Source organism: Vidua macroura, chromosome 10, assembly GCF_024509145.1.
Source record: "Vidua macroura isolate BioBank_ID:100142 chromosome 10, ASM2450914v1, whole genome shotgun sequence".
NCBI classification, from domain to species: Eukaryota; Metazoa; Chordata; class Aves; order Passeriformes; family Viduidae; genus Vidua; species Vidua macroura.
In genome coordinates, this window is record NC_071580.1 from 12,864,110 (window position 1) to 12,877,628 (window position 13,519).

The 13,519-nt window shown below is 38.1% G+C and overlaps 1 protein-coding gene across 1 annotated transcript in view; it reads left to right on the top strand.

Moving 5' to 3' along the window:
- The window catches only part of NCBP2 (nuclear cap binding protein subunit 2), a 39,531-nt gene extending 32,435 nt beyond the window's left edge, over nt 1–7,096 (top strand). The window contains exons 5-6 of the transcript XR_008438550.1: nt 6,277–6,490; nt 6,756–7,096. The gene's annotated coding sequence lies outside the window, so the exon portion shown is untranslated. The remainder of the gene's footprint in view (nt 1–6,276; nt 6,491–6,755) is intronic.
- The last annotated feature ends 6,423 nt before the right edge of the window (nt 7,097–13,519 follow it).

The window sequence follows — 13,519 nt, forward strand, 5'->3', positions numbered from 1 at the left end:
TTAAGCAATACTGTGGAATTTACTAAGAAGATCAAATGAAATGTATTCATACAAAAGCGTTTTTAACTTTCATGTTGTGCCTACTCTGAAGAACAGTGGTGTATTTGCAGCAGTGCACTTGCATCTGTTTAGTTTTCATTAATGAGTACTTGGCACAGAATGCAACATTAATTGTCTGTTGATGCTGTGTCCTGATGTGACTGATGTTTTTGACAGGGAGCCTCTAAATGAATCAGTGAACAGATGAATAAAAAATGGAATTTACAAGCTCAGTTCTGTCTCCTGTTATGCCTAAGTAACCAGGCAAATTAAAGGAGTGCAGACACAGATAATCTCTACTGTGTATTACATAATATGTGAAAATTTATTAAGAAGAGTAGTATAACTCATCTCAGATTAAAAGATGTAGTTACAGTTTCAAGGTACAGAAAATTTAATCGTCATTGAGCATTTTAAGAATGAATGTGGCATCAGACCTAATTTTTTATGAGGTTCTCTGGAGTCAGTTCTCTAAAGCATAAATACAGAATAGCTAGGAATATAATTTTAAATCAATGTACAGTTCATGCATATCAATATGACCCATAAGTAATATTTTACTAAAAGAAGAGTCAAAAAGTCTACTGGGCCTACTTATTGAAAACTGTCTTTGCCAAACCATAGGATTTAAACTTAGGTTGCAATTAATGGCCTAATTTGTAGCACTGCAAGCTCTTGCCCAGTAATAATCTTACTGAGAGAAAAGCCTCTGAAGACAGATGACATCAGGAGCTGTTCTGACAGTGTCAAAACAATATTGCACAGTCTCCGAAGTTTTAATTTTATGATGATGAGATTATCACTACAGATATCAGTATCAAATAAAAGGGTCTGATCCCATAAAGACAATTGCAAACACAATAACGTGGACATGATCAAGCACAGAACAAGCAATGAATAAATGATCATGAGAAGTAATCAAACAATTTGCAGATGTCATCATTCCCTGTTGAGAAGCATTTTGGAAATAGAAATTGCCAGATTTCAAAGTCTGAGTTTACTTATATTAAATTGCTTCCTTATTCATGCAGTTGGAGATGACGGGGTTTTTTTTGGTTTTACATTTGGGTTTTTTTTCTCCAAACAATCAGTGATGCAGCATCAACTACTGAGTTGGCAAGCATCACTGAATACCAGAATTTGTAATGGCAGTTTTTGCAGTTTCCATCCCAGACTACATCAGAAACAAACACTGACCTGGAATCTTACTTAAGTGATTTATTTTGCATCTCAGGATGGATATTTATCAGGTTGTTAGTTCATAAACTAGCTCCAAACATTGTCTTGTTCTTCTAACTGTATAGCATAAATGTTTAATACTTGTATATATACTTGATAAAGAGGCAGCATTGAAAAGATCAATAAGGATAAATAAAAGAGCAAATCAGATTTGGTTAAGCCATCTGTTCTTTTTAGCATCTGGTTACAAGCCAACATCATCAGTTGGCCATGGTTGAGTAAACCTTGCCCTATTACAGAGAGCAGAGCATTACCTATATCTCTGAATAGATTCAGAAGGAAAAATGAATATTTTTTTGTAATCAAGGAAGTAGCAAAATCCAAAAGGAGAATGTGTGGTAACTTCCTTCAGGATGGGCATTTTGTCTTATACTTTACATAACTGAAGGTAAAAACAGTGTCAGCAATTGCAATTTTGTTGTAGTTGTTTGCTTTATAGATGATTAAAAATACAGCCTCCTATGATGCTGTCACTCACAAAGAATATTCCCTGTAAATAATTGGCTACATTCCAGCTGAAATTCATCTTTGTAGTAATTTCTTATTTCAGTTTTTGGAATGGAATTACTCTGGTACTCCACTTTGAAAAGCATATGGAGGCTACCCACAGACTGATAAAAGGAAAAAAAAACACATCAATGTTAGCATTTCAGAAGTATTCTTTATCCTAAGAAGCCTCTCATCCCATTTGTTATCAAACAGAGTCCAAAATTATGAGGATAAATAGGGTCTTTTTTTATGGGTGTTTCAGTAGATAGAGATTTCCTGAATCCAATAGTTTGTTGATCTACATTTTTTAAAAGTCCACCATTTTTTTAGTCACAAAATATTGTCAGTTCTTACAATTCCTGACTGACAAATTTATCTTCTTAATATTCTTTAAAATTTATTATGTTCCAAAAGATCAGCAATGTGCAAATCTTAACACTGCTTATGTATGTTATGTAGCAAAGTCCTAGCACGTGCCCCAGACCAGGCACATGTATTTGATGTATGGGCACCCTCTTATGATCATTTATTTGTTAAGGTAATAAATTCTATCCTTAGTTTTGAAGAGTAAAACTACTGAATATATTCTGAAGACCTTTGAGAATACTTTGAAGAGGCCAGGATCAGCAGAATCTGCTATCCAGCATATGAGCCAAGCTTTCTTGGTACTTTCTCTTTATTTATATATTATTAATATTCTTTTAATTCATCAAAGCCTTTTTCAACTTTTGGGCCCTGGGACATGCTCATATCCTACTGTTTTGGTAGCTATGTGTAGGTATCTTCTTTTTAATTTTTTTTTTCACATTTGCTACTTAATAGGTGAACAGGTACTGGATAAGAAGATAAAAGAATTGAAGTGATGTGATCAAGGGTATGGAGCAAAAAAAGAGGGAGCTCTCATAACTTTGGGATGTCTTTGTACTTTTGTTATTGACTCATCAGGGGAGAAACAGCAGAACTTGTAACTTGTTATTTTGTACATTCAGTGGATTCTTGCCAATGTATCTCCTGTGAAATAAGTATCATATTTTTACTATTGGCCTCTAGTTATCAGGATTGACTGTAGTATTGCAGCTTCCTTGTATGATCCATGCACAGGTTGCTTAGGATTTAGAAAGTATTTTATTACCCTGGCTAGAAGCTGAACATATAATATGTATTCAAATTCATATTTGTTTGAAAAAATGTGTGAAATATACTAAAATAGAAGCAGTGAATAAAGGTATTTGCAGTACCAGAATTCCGAGAAACCAAGCAGTGAGAATCTGTTTAGTGCCAAACACAAAAAAGATGTTTAATGAAGCAATGAGAAGGACTGACCTCACACCCACTGGTTAGGGACATCTGCTTAATCAGCTGGTCCTTGGGCTGAGCTTTCTGTCATGTACAAGACTGTGGCCAGTTCTCATACTCGAGCCTGTGCCATGATCTTTGTGAGGCTAGCAGGGTCATGGCAGGATTCAGTGACAGCTCAAAGACACACAGAAGCATATGGCTCTTTTCCTTACAAATTTAAGGCACTGAAATCAGCATATGGTGTGAAGTGAGATCATAACTGCAGCAAAAACTCCTGCTCTAGAAAAGTACAGGAGTAAGCACTCGGTGCTCTTACTAATAGAAGCCAGTTTCATCTCCCATCTTTGTGCAGGTTCCATCTGATGGGTCTCGGAGTTTCTCTTCTGGGGTAGGTCAGCATATCATTCTCATCTATAAATATCTCCAGCAATGCCAGAACCAGATGCTGCTGAGGTGGTGCTAGAATTGTTCTGTAACAAGACACAGGAGTGTCTGCCCACTGCTGAGGCCTCTCCAGGGTGCGTAATTCAGACTGTTAGCATGTTGTCTTCCTCAGTATTCCCCTAATTCCCATCCTGGGCTCTGCAGGGGCTGAAGGTAAATCAGACTGTCAGTGTGCACTCATCCACCTCCAATTTGAACAGAAGGATTTAGACAGACAGATGGATCTCCATTTCATCCCACTAAATATGATCCAGATAGTGATGCTCTATTGGTGTTAACCGAGCACAGCAGGATCACCACGAGTGGGAGCAAAGGCAGATGAGAGTTAACAGGAGAGTCCAGGATGCATAAAAAAAACATCAACAGGAGAGGTTCAAGGAAGAGAGTGGGCTGAGCAGCTTGATTCCACCTTTAGGCCTAACTGAAATTTCTTTTTGCAGATTGCTGTGTAATTTACGGTTCTGTTTTGCTTTTTGTGTGTGATGGCCCCCATGGGTGATGTAAATGATGAACATTTTTCTCCTGCATAGCTTGTACTTAATCTGCAGGCTTGATAAATCTGAAGCCTAGTGCTTAGATAGATCCTTCAGCTCTGGATGATTTTGAAATCCAGTGCCCTTTGCTGGGAGACACGTTATATCAACTGGTGTTATACCTGGGCAAATGTCAGGGAGTTCTACCATTTCAGAAAAACAAGACTGTTTAGAAATTAAGAAAGTTTTCTGTTCACATCTACTGAAATAACCCAAATTTACAAGCTACAGATGAAAGTGGAAGTCTACTATAATCAAATAAAACTTTGGCTAATTCTCTGGCTTCCTTCCCAGCAAAACATGCATGAAAAGATCAATAAAATTAGTTCCCTTCTTACTTTCTAGAGGAGTTTGGAGTTAGACTTCAAAAAACATACTGGGGAAAAAAAAAAAAAAGAACCCCAAACCCGCATGTAAAAATACCAAACAAAAAAGTTCAAATAGATTCTGCACATCAGTTTGTTCATGTAAAAATATATTCCTTCTTAAACAGACTGACAGTTATTAATTGATCAAGAGTATTCAAAAAACTCTTCTCAAAGCAATTAATTGGACTAATAATCTCTACTTGGACTGCCTTATCAAAACATACTAATTGCAAAAACTAGTGAGAGCTCACTCATTACCAGAGTATGGGGGAGCAGATTAAGTTGAATGAATTCATCTTGGCACTCTTTGTTCCTCTGTGAACATGTAAGTAAACAAAACTCACACTGAGCAGAGAACCTGTCTGTTTTAAGGAAGTGTATTAATTATTTGTGAGATATCACTGGGAAAAAATGAACAACAAATCAAATCTGTGCTACTGAGGGATGTGGAACCAAATCTGACTGAGGTATGGATTTTTTCCTAGGTTCCTTTTATTCAAAAAAGAAGTTCAACTACAAAAGATAACAGTGGAGTTTAAAAAAAATTAATAATTTGCTATTTTTAGCAAACAGTACGTTTCATGGAACAAAGGAAAAGACAGAGTGCAAACAAATTAATCTTGTCACCATAGTCAAATTTAATTTTCATGAATTCATCTGAAAGTAAATTCAGTTGGACAAATATCTGTTAAACTTGTATGAGAAGAGCCTCAATGAAGCAAAAGAGAAGCAAGTTTCAGAGCATAAAGTGCACAATTCTTGGGGAATACTTTTGCCTACACACATGGAAATATTAGGCATCACAGATAAGATAGCTGCTTTAAATTCAGTATCCATATTCTTCTGCATTACACCCAGGCAACTCCAGATGTTTAAATTATTTCCTTTTTTTTGCTTGGTAAAGCACAATCAAGAGAAAATATTCCTTATACCAATCTGTTTTGAAACAGTTTGTAAAACTAGGTTGTAATACACAAACACTGGGACTGAGCAGGTCCAGTTTTCAACACAGGTTTTTTGCTATTAATTTAATTTCTGCTTCTAAGTTATATTTTGGTGCACTTCTCAGCTTCCAACCCTGAAATCAGATCTACTAGGAAGGGGTGAAGGAGGAGTAAAGAGAGAGACCATGCTTTGATCCACTTCCTTCTGAAACATCACAGCTACCTGAAATCCTTACATTTTCTGTGAATTATTTAAAATGTTTTCTGGTAAAAAAAAAAAAAAAAGGGAAAAAATTATTTTGATGTGGAAATGTTGCTGTAGTAGTGCTTCATAGAAAAGGTAGAAAAGGCATCCCAAGGCCCAGTGCTGTATTCTGCAGCCAGTATGTCACACCCATGATGTGTGTGACTAAGGACTCCCACCATGCAGCAGCTCAGCTGCTGGCTGTGTGCAAATGTCATCAGGAAATCTGATCCAACAGCCTGGCCAGATAAAATAATAATTAAAATATGAATAGGAAAAAAAATAGAATCTTTAGATTTAGATATAGATATAGATATAAAAATACTATTTTCTCCCCTATAAAACTCCATAATACTCCTACCCTACCTTGAGAAGCTTCATAGTAAAAGGTGAGGTTGCTTCCCTGTTGTGGTTAGCTGATTTTTACTACTTGCAGCTTCTAGAAGGGTAGGGGAATCTTTTCCTCTTGGTTTGCCACCAAAGATTTTGCTGTCTTAGCAAAGCTGCCCCTTGGTTTGTTCAGTATGTTGCTCACATTTGACTTTGTTGTCTCATTGGAAGGCTTAGAACAGAATATGTGAAGTTTGGGATTTTGCTTGGTTTTAATTCATATAATTTTTAATTAAATATTTTGCTTTCTTAATGCTGCTTTTGTCCCAATGTATTTTCTGAATTAGGTAAATTGCTGAAACTTCTCTAATGTTTGAAGAAACTGGTAATTGTTATCCAATGAGGAAAATGAGAACAGGTCATGATGTTCAGTACCTCCCTGTCACTGAATAACAAGCTTCTGGAACTTGAACTAAGAGATTTTGTCATCAAACAAAAATTACTACTTTGGCTTACTGGAAGTAATTCTGGATCAAGTTAAGGATTTATGCAGAGTAAAAGGTGAGAGAATGCCCTCTTCATCAACTTTCTCCTTCACTATGCTCTAAGATGTGACCCTAATATCCATAATAGTTAGATTTGTGGTCTATCTAACTTACATTTCACTAAATTGTGATGGCTTGAGTGGTGGGTGGATGGAAGGTGGATCACTTTGTTCAAGGAAGATTTGTCAAATTTTGCATGGGAATTGCTTGGAAGAAAAACTATTAATTTTAAACTATTTTGTGTCACTTCTCCTTTGACACTCATTCTTGTCTCTTCATAGCCACAAAAGAAAGGAAGCACCTGCTTGTACCTTCTCCTCACACACCTACTAGAAAAGCAAATCCTGCTTCAGTCATCGATGCCACTTTAGTCACTTTGCTGTAGTTGCACAGGAGTGTGCAGTGGAGCCTTCCACTTAAATGGCTGTTTTACTTCTACTTTTCCTTTGGGACCAAAGAACCACAAAAAATAATGGGAATGCAGGTTGGAAGGAAGAGGTATTCCAGACCTACTAACAAAAACAGCATAATGAAAACTGAAGACCTTGAACGATAATAAAATAACTGAGTTGGTAAAAACTCAACTGATGGAGCTCTCATGTGGAACATATTGTGTCTACAATGTTACAGGTCGTTTCCTTTGCCTTTGTCTATAAACATGTTTTTGAAATTGTTTTCAAGTTGGCCCAGCTGCTTCAAGCCCAGTATATTGAAAGCATATTCATATGACAGATGACCAGCAGCTGTTGTTGGAAAATGGACAAAGTGAAGGGTAGATGTTGCTTGGGAGGATGAACTTGTGCTTCCAGGCAAAACATCTTCCTCAACATTTTGCTCCTCTATGAGTTTTTCATTGCAAAGGCTGGGCCAGTGACACTAAGAGGCCTTTATCTTTCCAGATATGGCTCTAGGAAATGTAGCAAAGAAAGAAGAAACAGAGATCCTGGTGGACTCTCTGGTCAAGGCACTGAATGACAGATGAAACCTGTTCTTAATCTCTCTGGAACTGTTCTCTCTGTTAAAGAAGATACTGTCATTTGTTAATCCTGGCTCTGATTTATTCCTAAGCATGGAAGTATTTTGTACTGAAGATCTGGCAATGGTGTATGTGGCAATACACATACCTCTGTTCCAGAGGCAATCTAATCAATTTAACTGTGTCCTATCTCCTATCTCTTTGATTCAGACTTTTTTTTTCCTTTTTTTTCCCCTTTCAAACAGAATTTAGTTAAAATACAGGAAAGCTATGCTTTTAATGACTAAAAGAAATATAATTTTCCTTTCTTTTGATTCTTGTCTAAAACATTCCATGCTTGCCCTGAGAAGGAGAGAAAAACACCACAATCCATCGAACTGGCAACATAATATGCATATTTTTTATTTAAATCCGTCAAGATACACACTGCTTTAAGTTTATTGCTATTTTGACCCTACAAGTTCCACAAAAACATTTCTTGTAGCTGACAAATACTGTGCATCTTCCTTAGTAAGAGAGAATAAACATACACATACTTTGATCTACTTCATTGCTTCAAAGTTTGAAATGCACTCAGAGCTTTTCATGGAATTTTGAAAAACAATTATTGAAAAGAGTAATTATGGAAGTAGTAATTTTCTCACTGATGTTATTTTTCTATAATTGAGTTAGGCAGTAAGAGCATTGTGTTTCTGTCTATTTTTTCCCCTGCAATGTAATCCAGAAAAAATTTTATTTATATAATTTTTCTTTTTTTAATTCACTCTACCCTGAGGAACTGCAGTCAGGCAGAAGGCTAAGAGACTGCAAGAATTGAAGCTTCTATATGGAAACAAATGTAAACAACCTGACAAGCACAAAGTATTAAAAAACTCCAATAAAAATCTGCACTTGAAATAGACTTATACCACGAGTCCTTAAGCTTGTGGCTAAGGCCACATGGTTAGAGAAGGACTGCCTTGTGTAGTCCATATAAGTCCACTCAGAAATTGTGCTGACCTTCATTCCCTTCATCATTTTCTAGCTTTACAGAAGTGGTAGTTTTCCAATTACTTACACGGAAAAGGGTTTAAATGTAGGTTATACTTCTTTTACTGCCAGGAAAGTGTCTGCTGCCTGGAGAGCCCTTTTTGAGAGAAGTGCTCAAAGTCAGGCCACACTCCAATACAGCCACAGGGATACAAATATATGGAGCTCTTTGCAGATCATTACAGGAATGTGTAATGTTACAAGTTGGTTTTGTTTTTAAGTTGCATTGATATTATTTTCAGGTACTTATTAATTTTCTCCATTTGTAAAAAATTGCATATTCATGAAATAGCTGTTTAAGGATTATGATCTTTTAGGAAAAATGTAATAATTTTGTTATAAAGTAGCCCAATGCTGACAAAAGGGGAAAATTATGAACCTTGTAAAACACATATGTTCACAGTACAAATTGTTCATATAAATATAAGCCACTCGTGGCTCTTTCAGAATTAACAAATAACAGCATTTACAAATAAAGCAGAGGCTCTCCTGCCATCTTTGAACTGCATATCCTGATATCAGTGTTTGAAGGCTGTTTGGTGAGAGAGACTGCAAGTTCTGAAAGAGTCAAAAGTAATTCAATAGCATAGATTTTAAATGATTTCCTGTGAAACACCACCTGTGGTAGAGGAATACCATCCCAAGGGACAAGAAACCAAAAAAACGTTGTGCTGAAATTGTGCTGAAGCTCTGCCAAGGCCTTTTCTAATACTTCCAAGCTTATCACAGGCTGTATTTGTCTGCTATAAATTAAAGTCAGTATCATGAACTGTAGCCTTAGCACAAGGCCAGCACTGTTTGTAATGAAAGGCAGGGGTTTTGCCTGCTGGTTTGAACTGCAGCAAGAACTGAGAAAGCTGATATCTAACAACTGAATTATTCCATCAGCTCCTCCTCTGGCTCAGAAGTGTCTCTAAACCCATAGAAAGTTCTGACCAATTGGTTAGTCCATGGCTTTGTCACAAAGCTGGATAATCTGTGTTATTCCTGATAGGTATCCAAACTATCTGTTCCTAATATTTTCCAGTGCTGAGGTGCCAAAATTTCTCCTTTTCTGTGTTGCAAAAAGAAGTGGTTATATTTGGAAAAATAATGTTTATGAATGGATTAAACTGGTTGAATTTTGAAATGTGGAACCCATGTTTGGTTTCTTGTCTAATGAGCCAAGAAGAAAATGGTGAAAGAGTGTAGCTGCAAGTTCAGGCTGCCAATACAATACCCCATTTGACATTCCTCCTCTAAGGGGTTTTATCACTAGGCCAAACCTGTCTGCAGTGCACATTTCTTCCCTTCCTAGTTTTTAATGCTTGTCAGGCAGACTGCCTAGGTTTGGGAAAAACCTTTAAATCATAAATATCCAGCAAAACTCAAACTTATCCCCAGATGAGACTGAATCTTAAAAAGCAGATAGATGCTAAGATGAGAAATTATTTTGACAATCCTAACCAGTCATTATGAATTCTGATGTGGGATTTGTGGAGGATGCAATTGAGTAAGCTTGAGTGGATAACTTCTACATCCTGATCTCTGGGGCCCCCCTCTTGGCCCCAGAGACCACTGCCAGAATAACCTCAAACCTCTCAGTGCTCTTCCTTTGGGCTTGGTGAGGGGCACCTGGTAGGGGCACAGCATGGGATGGCCAAGCAGGGCCATGGAGACAGAGCTGGGCTGTGAAAGAGCTCAGTGTCCGTCATCATCACTGGGGCTAGGACACAGCCCAGGCTGGGCTGCAATGGGCTGCTGGGCCAGGGCAGGCTGGGGAGCCCTCAGGTGCTGTTCATCAGACTCATTGAGGCACAAAAATGTCCTCAGAGGCTGGGTGTGGGTCTAGAGGAGTGTGGCAGCAGAATGTGTGTGCCCTGCTGTGCACCCTGCCAGGAGCCAGGCAGGAAGGGCAGCACCCAGGAACCCTCTCTCAAGGGACAGGGCCCCCCGTTTGGGCTGGGGTCTCTGTGAGCCCTGTGCTGGATGGGGAACAAAGTCCTTGTGCTGGGAGAGATCAATGAGAATGCTCCTCCTTCAGCGGGACCAAGGCACAGCCTCAGCACCCACTGGGCACCTCACAGCGACAGGATGGCACTGTTCTCTGGGGCAGGCTGGTGGTTGAGTGGGCTTTGACATGAGAGAATCACAACGAGATCCCTGTGCTTGTGGCAGCTGATAAATGAAGTGAGCAGGCACTCTTACTTGGTGTTCTGCTGGTCAGTGTCCTGGTGAAAGGCAAACGTGAGCTCTGTGAGCTGCACGCCAGCAGGAAGTTACTGTCTGTGCATCTGTAAGAATTTATATAGCAAGATTGTGCTTGTTGGGCCAGGAAGGCACGGACGTGGCCAAATCCTGATCTCAATTGCACGTGCACAGCTCCCAAGGCAGCAAGGCTTCATTGTGGCTCAGCACTTGGCCTAATGAGGGCTTGCATGATTGCAAATAACGCGCGTGGCTCACTGGAGAGTGAGCAAACAACAGTTCCCTGTGTCGCTGTGCTCTGCTCTGCAGCATCTGTTTTGCTTCATCATTTTTTAAAAGAAAGCCACAAATATTTTTCACTACGGAGTTGATAAATAACAGAGCTTACATTTAAAAAAAAAATTGGTGGGGATAAAAGTAAATCTTCTAGTGTATAAAATCCTTATGCTTTGATTTGAGTATTAATTCACAGATTGTCTCTTATTATGTTGTTCCTAGCTCAGTAAATCTTATGGGGTTTTCTCCCTCAGGAAATCACATGGGGTGATGTCTTAGTGTGATTTATTTTTATTTCTATGTCTAAGTTTGCACAGAATTGTCTTTCACAGCAGCATTTTTACATGAAGATTTGTATTCCTTGGAAAATTTGGCAAACTGGGGAGTATTTAATAATTTGTCAATGAAAATTAAATGAAATTTGTTGCAACTTTGAGAATACACATGATGAGTAAATTAAGTAGATATTTTAAAGGGATGTGTTCAAAAGATTATATTATAGATTTTTCATTCTTAAACGGCTTTCTGAGAGGAAATGTGTTCCAGCAAATGGCAGACTACATGTATGAACAGAAGCAGGGCTAGCCTAAAATCTGGTTTTACTAGTTCTCTAATGCTTTGTTGTCTTTCTTGTCTGCATAATATTTAATTTTAAGATTACATATAATGAGGAGGTCAACAACAAAGCAGGAGAAACAGCGTACACATGTGAAATGCAAGAGAGAAGTCTGAGCTCTGCTATGGAGGGGCTCCCTCTCTGTCAGCCCTGTGCTCTCACTTGGAAAAGCAGAACAGGAAAACCCCTCTTCTTCTAGAAGCTGGTGGCATAAGCACAGGAAGATGTTCACCTCTTCTGGAGAGAGGAAGTGGTCTGTAATAACTATGTGTTTGATAGATGCATCTGCTTGCTTAGTTGGGATGGGGACTGCTATATTTTTACCTTCCTTTATGGTTATAAGCTGATGGTGAGCTCTGAAGTGGTGTTTGGGGTGAGCTGTTGTGTGTCTGAAGTTTTGAGACTTTTTTTGAGTTATAGGGTTAGGATTGGACCTTTCCAAGTTTATTGAAATATTGTGATTAGGTGAAAGACAAGATTCAAATAACATTAGAGAATACCAAGACAAAGAACCTTGTTTGGGAAACAAAATAAAACAAAATAAAAAGGGCTATTTATTATATAAAAAGGGCTCTTTATTTATACCTAAATAAAGATCAGCGTATGTGAAAAAAAGAAAAACAGACCCTGAGATCTGTGCTTTTTCTAAATGAATATGCACCCTGTACATGCATAACCCCTGCCCTGAATAATAAATATTGGAAGACACATCAGTGCAGCTGTGGTTCCTAGAGCTGTGTTACCCACTATTAATTTCATTACGTTGAAAATGGTACAATTTTAAATTGTAAACTAGATGTGCAAAAATCAACAGAACACACTGACACACACATTCCCCTGCTACCATTTCACTGACAATTTCTCAATATTGCTGTTCTGCATTATTGCAATGCAGTGTCTGCAGGGATATTTTCTGATTTTTGAATAGGTGACCAGAAAAGAATGTGATGATGGGTCTGAATGTGGTCCCTGATATGAAGAATTGTAGAAGTTCTCCATTCCATCCAAGCCTTGTTGTATGAACTTGATAATGGAAAACATTTTACATTTCATGACAGCATAGATGTAATTTTTAGCTAAGATAAAGGTGTATCATGATACAAATATTCTTGAAGTGCCTGGATGTCTTTGTGTATGTAGGCACACAGTTTGTGGTAATTGGGAGTGGGGCTGTGGGAGCCTCATCCCCAGTGGGCACAGGGGTGAAAAGCAGGTGAGCAGCACTGAGCCATGGAGTGCCCAGGGGCACTGAGCAACCACCCAAGGGAACAGAGGGCACACAGGTTCAGTGCATGAACGTGAGGGTATAAAAGGTTGGGCTAAAGAACAAGAAGGGAGGATGCTGGCAGCCTTCTGGAGTGGTATGATGTTACTTTTTTTTTTTTTCCATAATCTTGAAAATGCTAAGTCTCATTTATTAAGCTAAAAATTATAACCTTGTCCATAGAGCGATATGATTTTAGATGGGAAAGAAACAGATTTTGGCACTGCCTAACAGAAACCTTACAAGTCATGTTTAGACTGGACACAGGAACAGCTGTGACAGGTTTATGGCCAATGTTTATAGACCTGCTTTGTCTTCTCTACATTGATGTCAATGCTTGCTATTACAAGCTGCAATTTGAAGGTTGAAATGTAGGATACCAAGGGGTTTAAAGTATACTTAAATGCAAGTTTGCAACTTCAATTCCTATAATTCCTGAAGATTTATATCTTTGCAAGAGCCTGAAATAATAATGAGCCTTCGGACCTCTTCTGCCTTTTAGAGAGGCTCTTAGTTTAAAATTGTACCATTTTCAACGTAATGAAATTAATAGTGGGTAACACAGCTCTAGGAACCACAGCTGCACTGATGTGCACTGTGTCTTCCAATATTTATTATTCAGTGTATATTTCAATCTTACCCTCTGTTAAAAGAATATTTTATGTCCTGTTAGTCAGAGAAAGAAATACTGGAATGA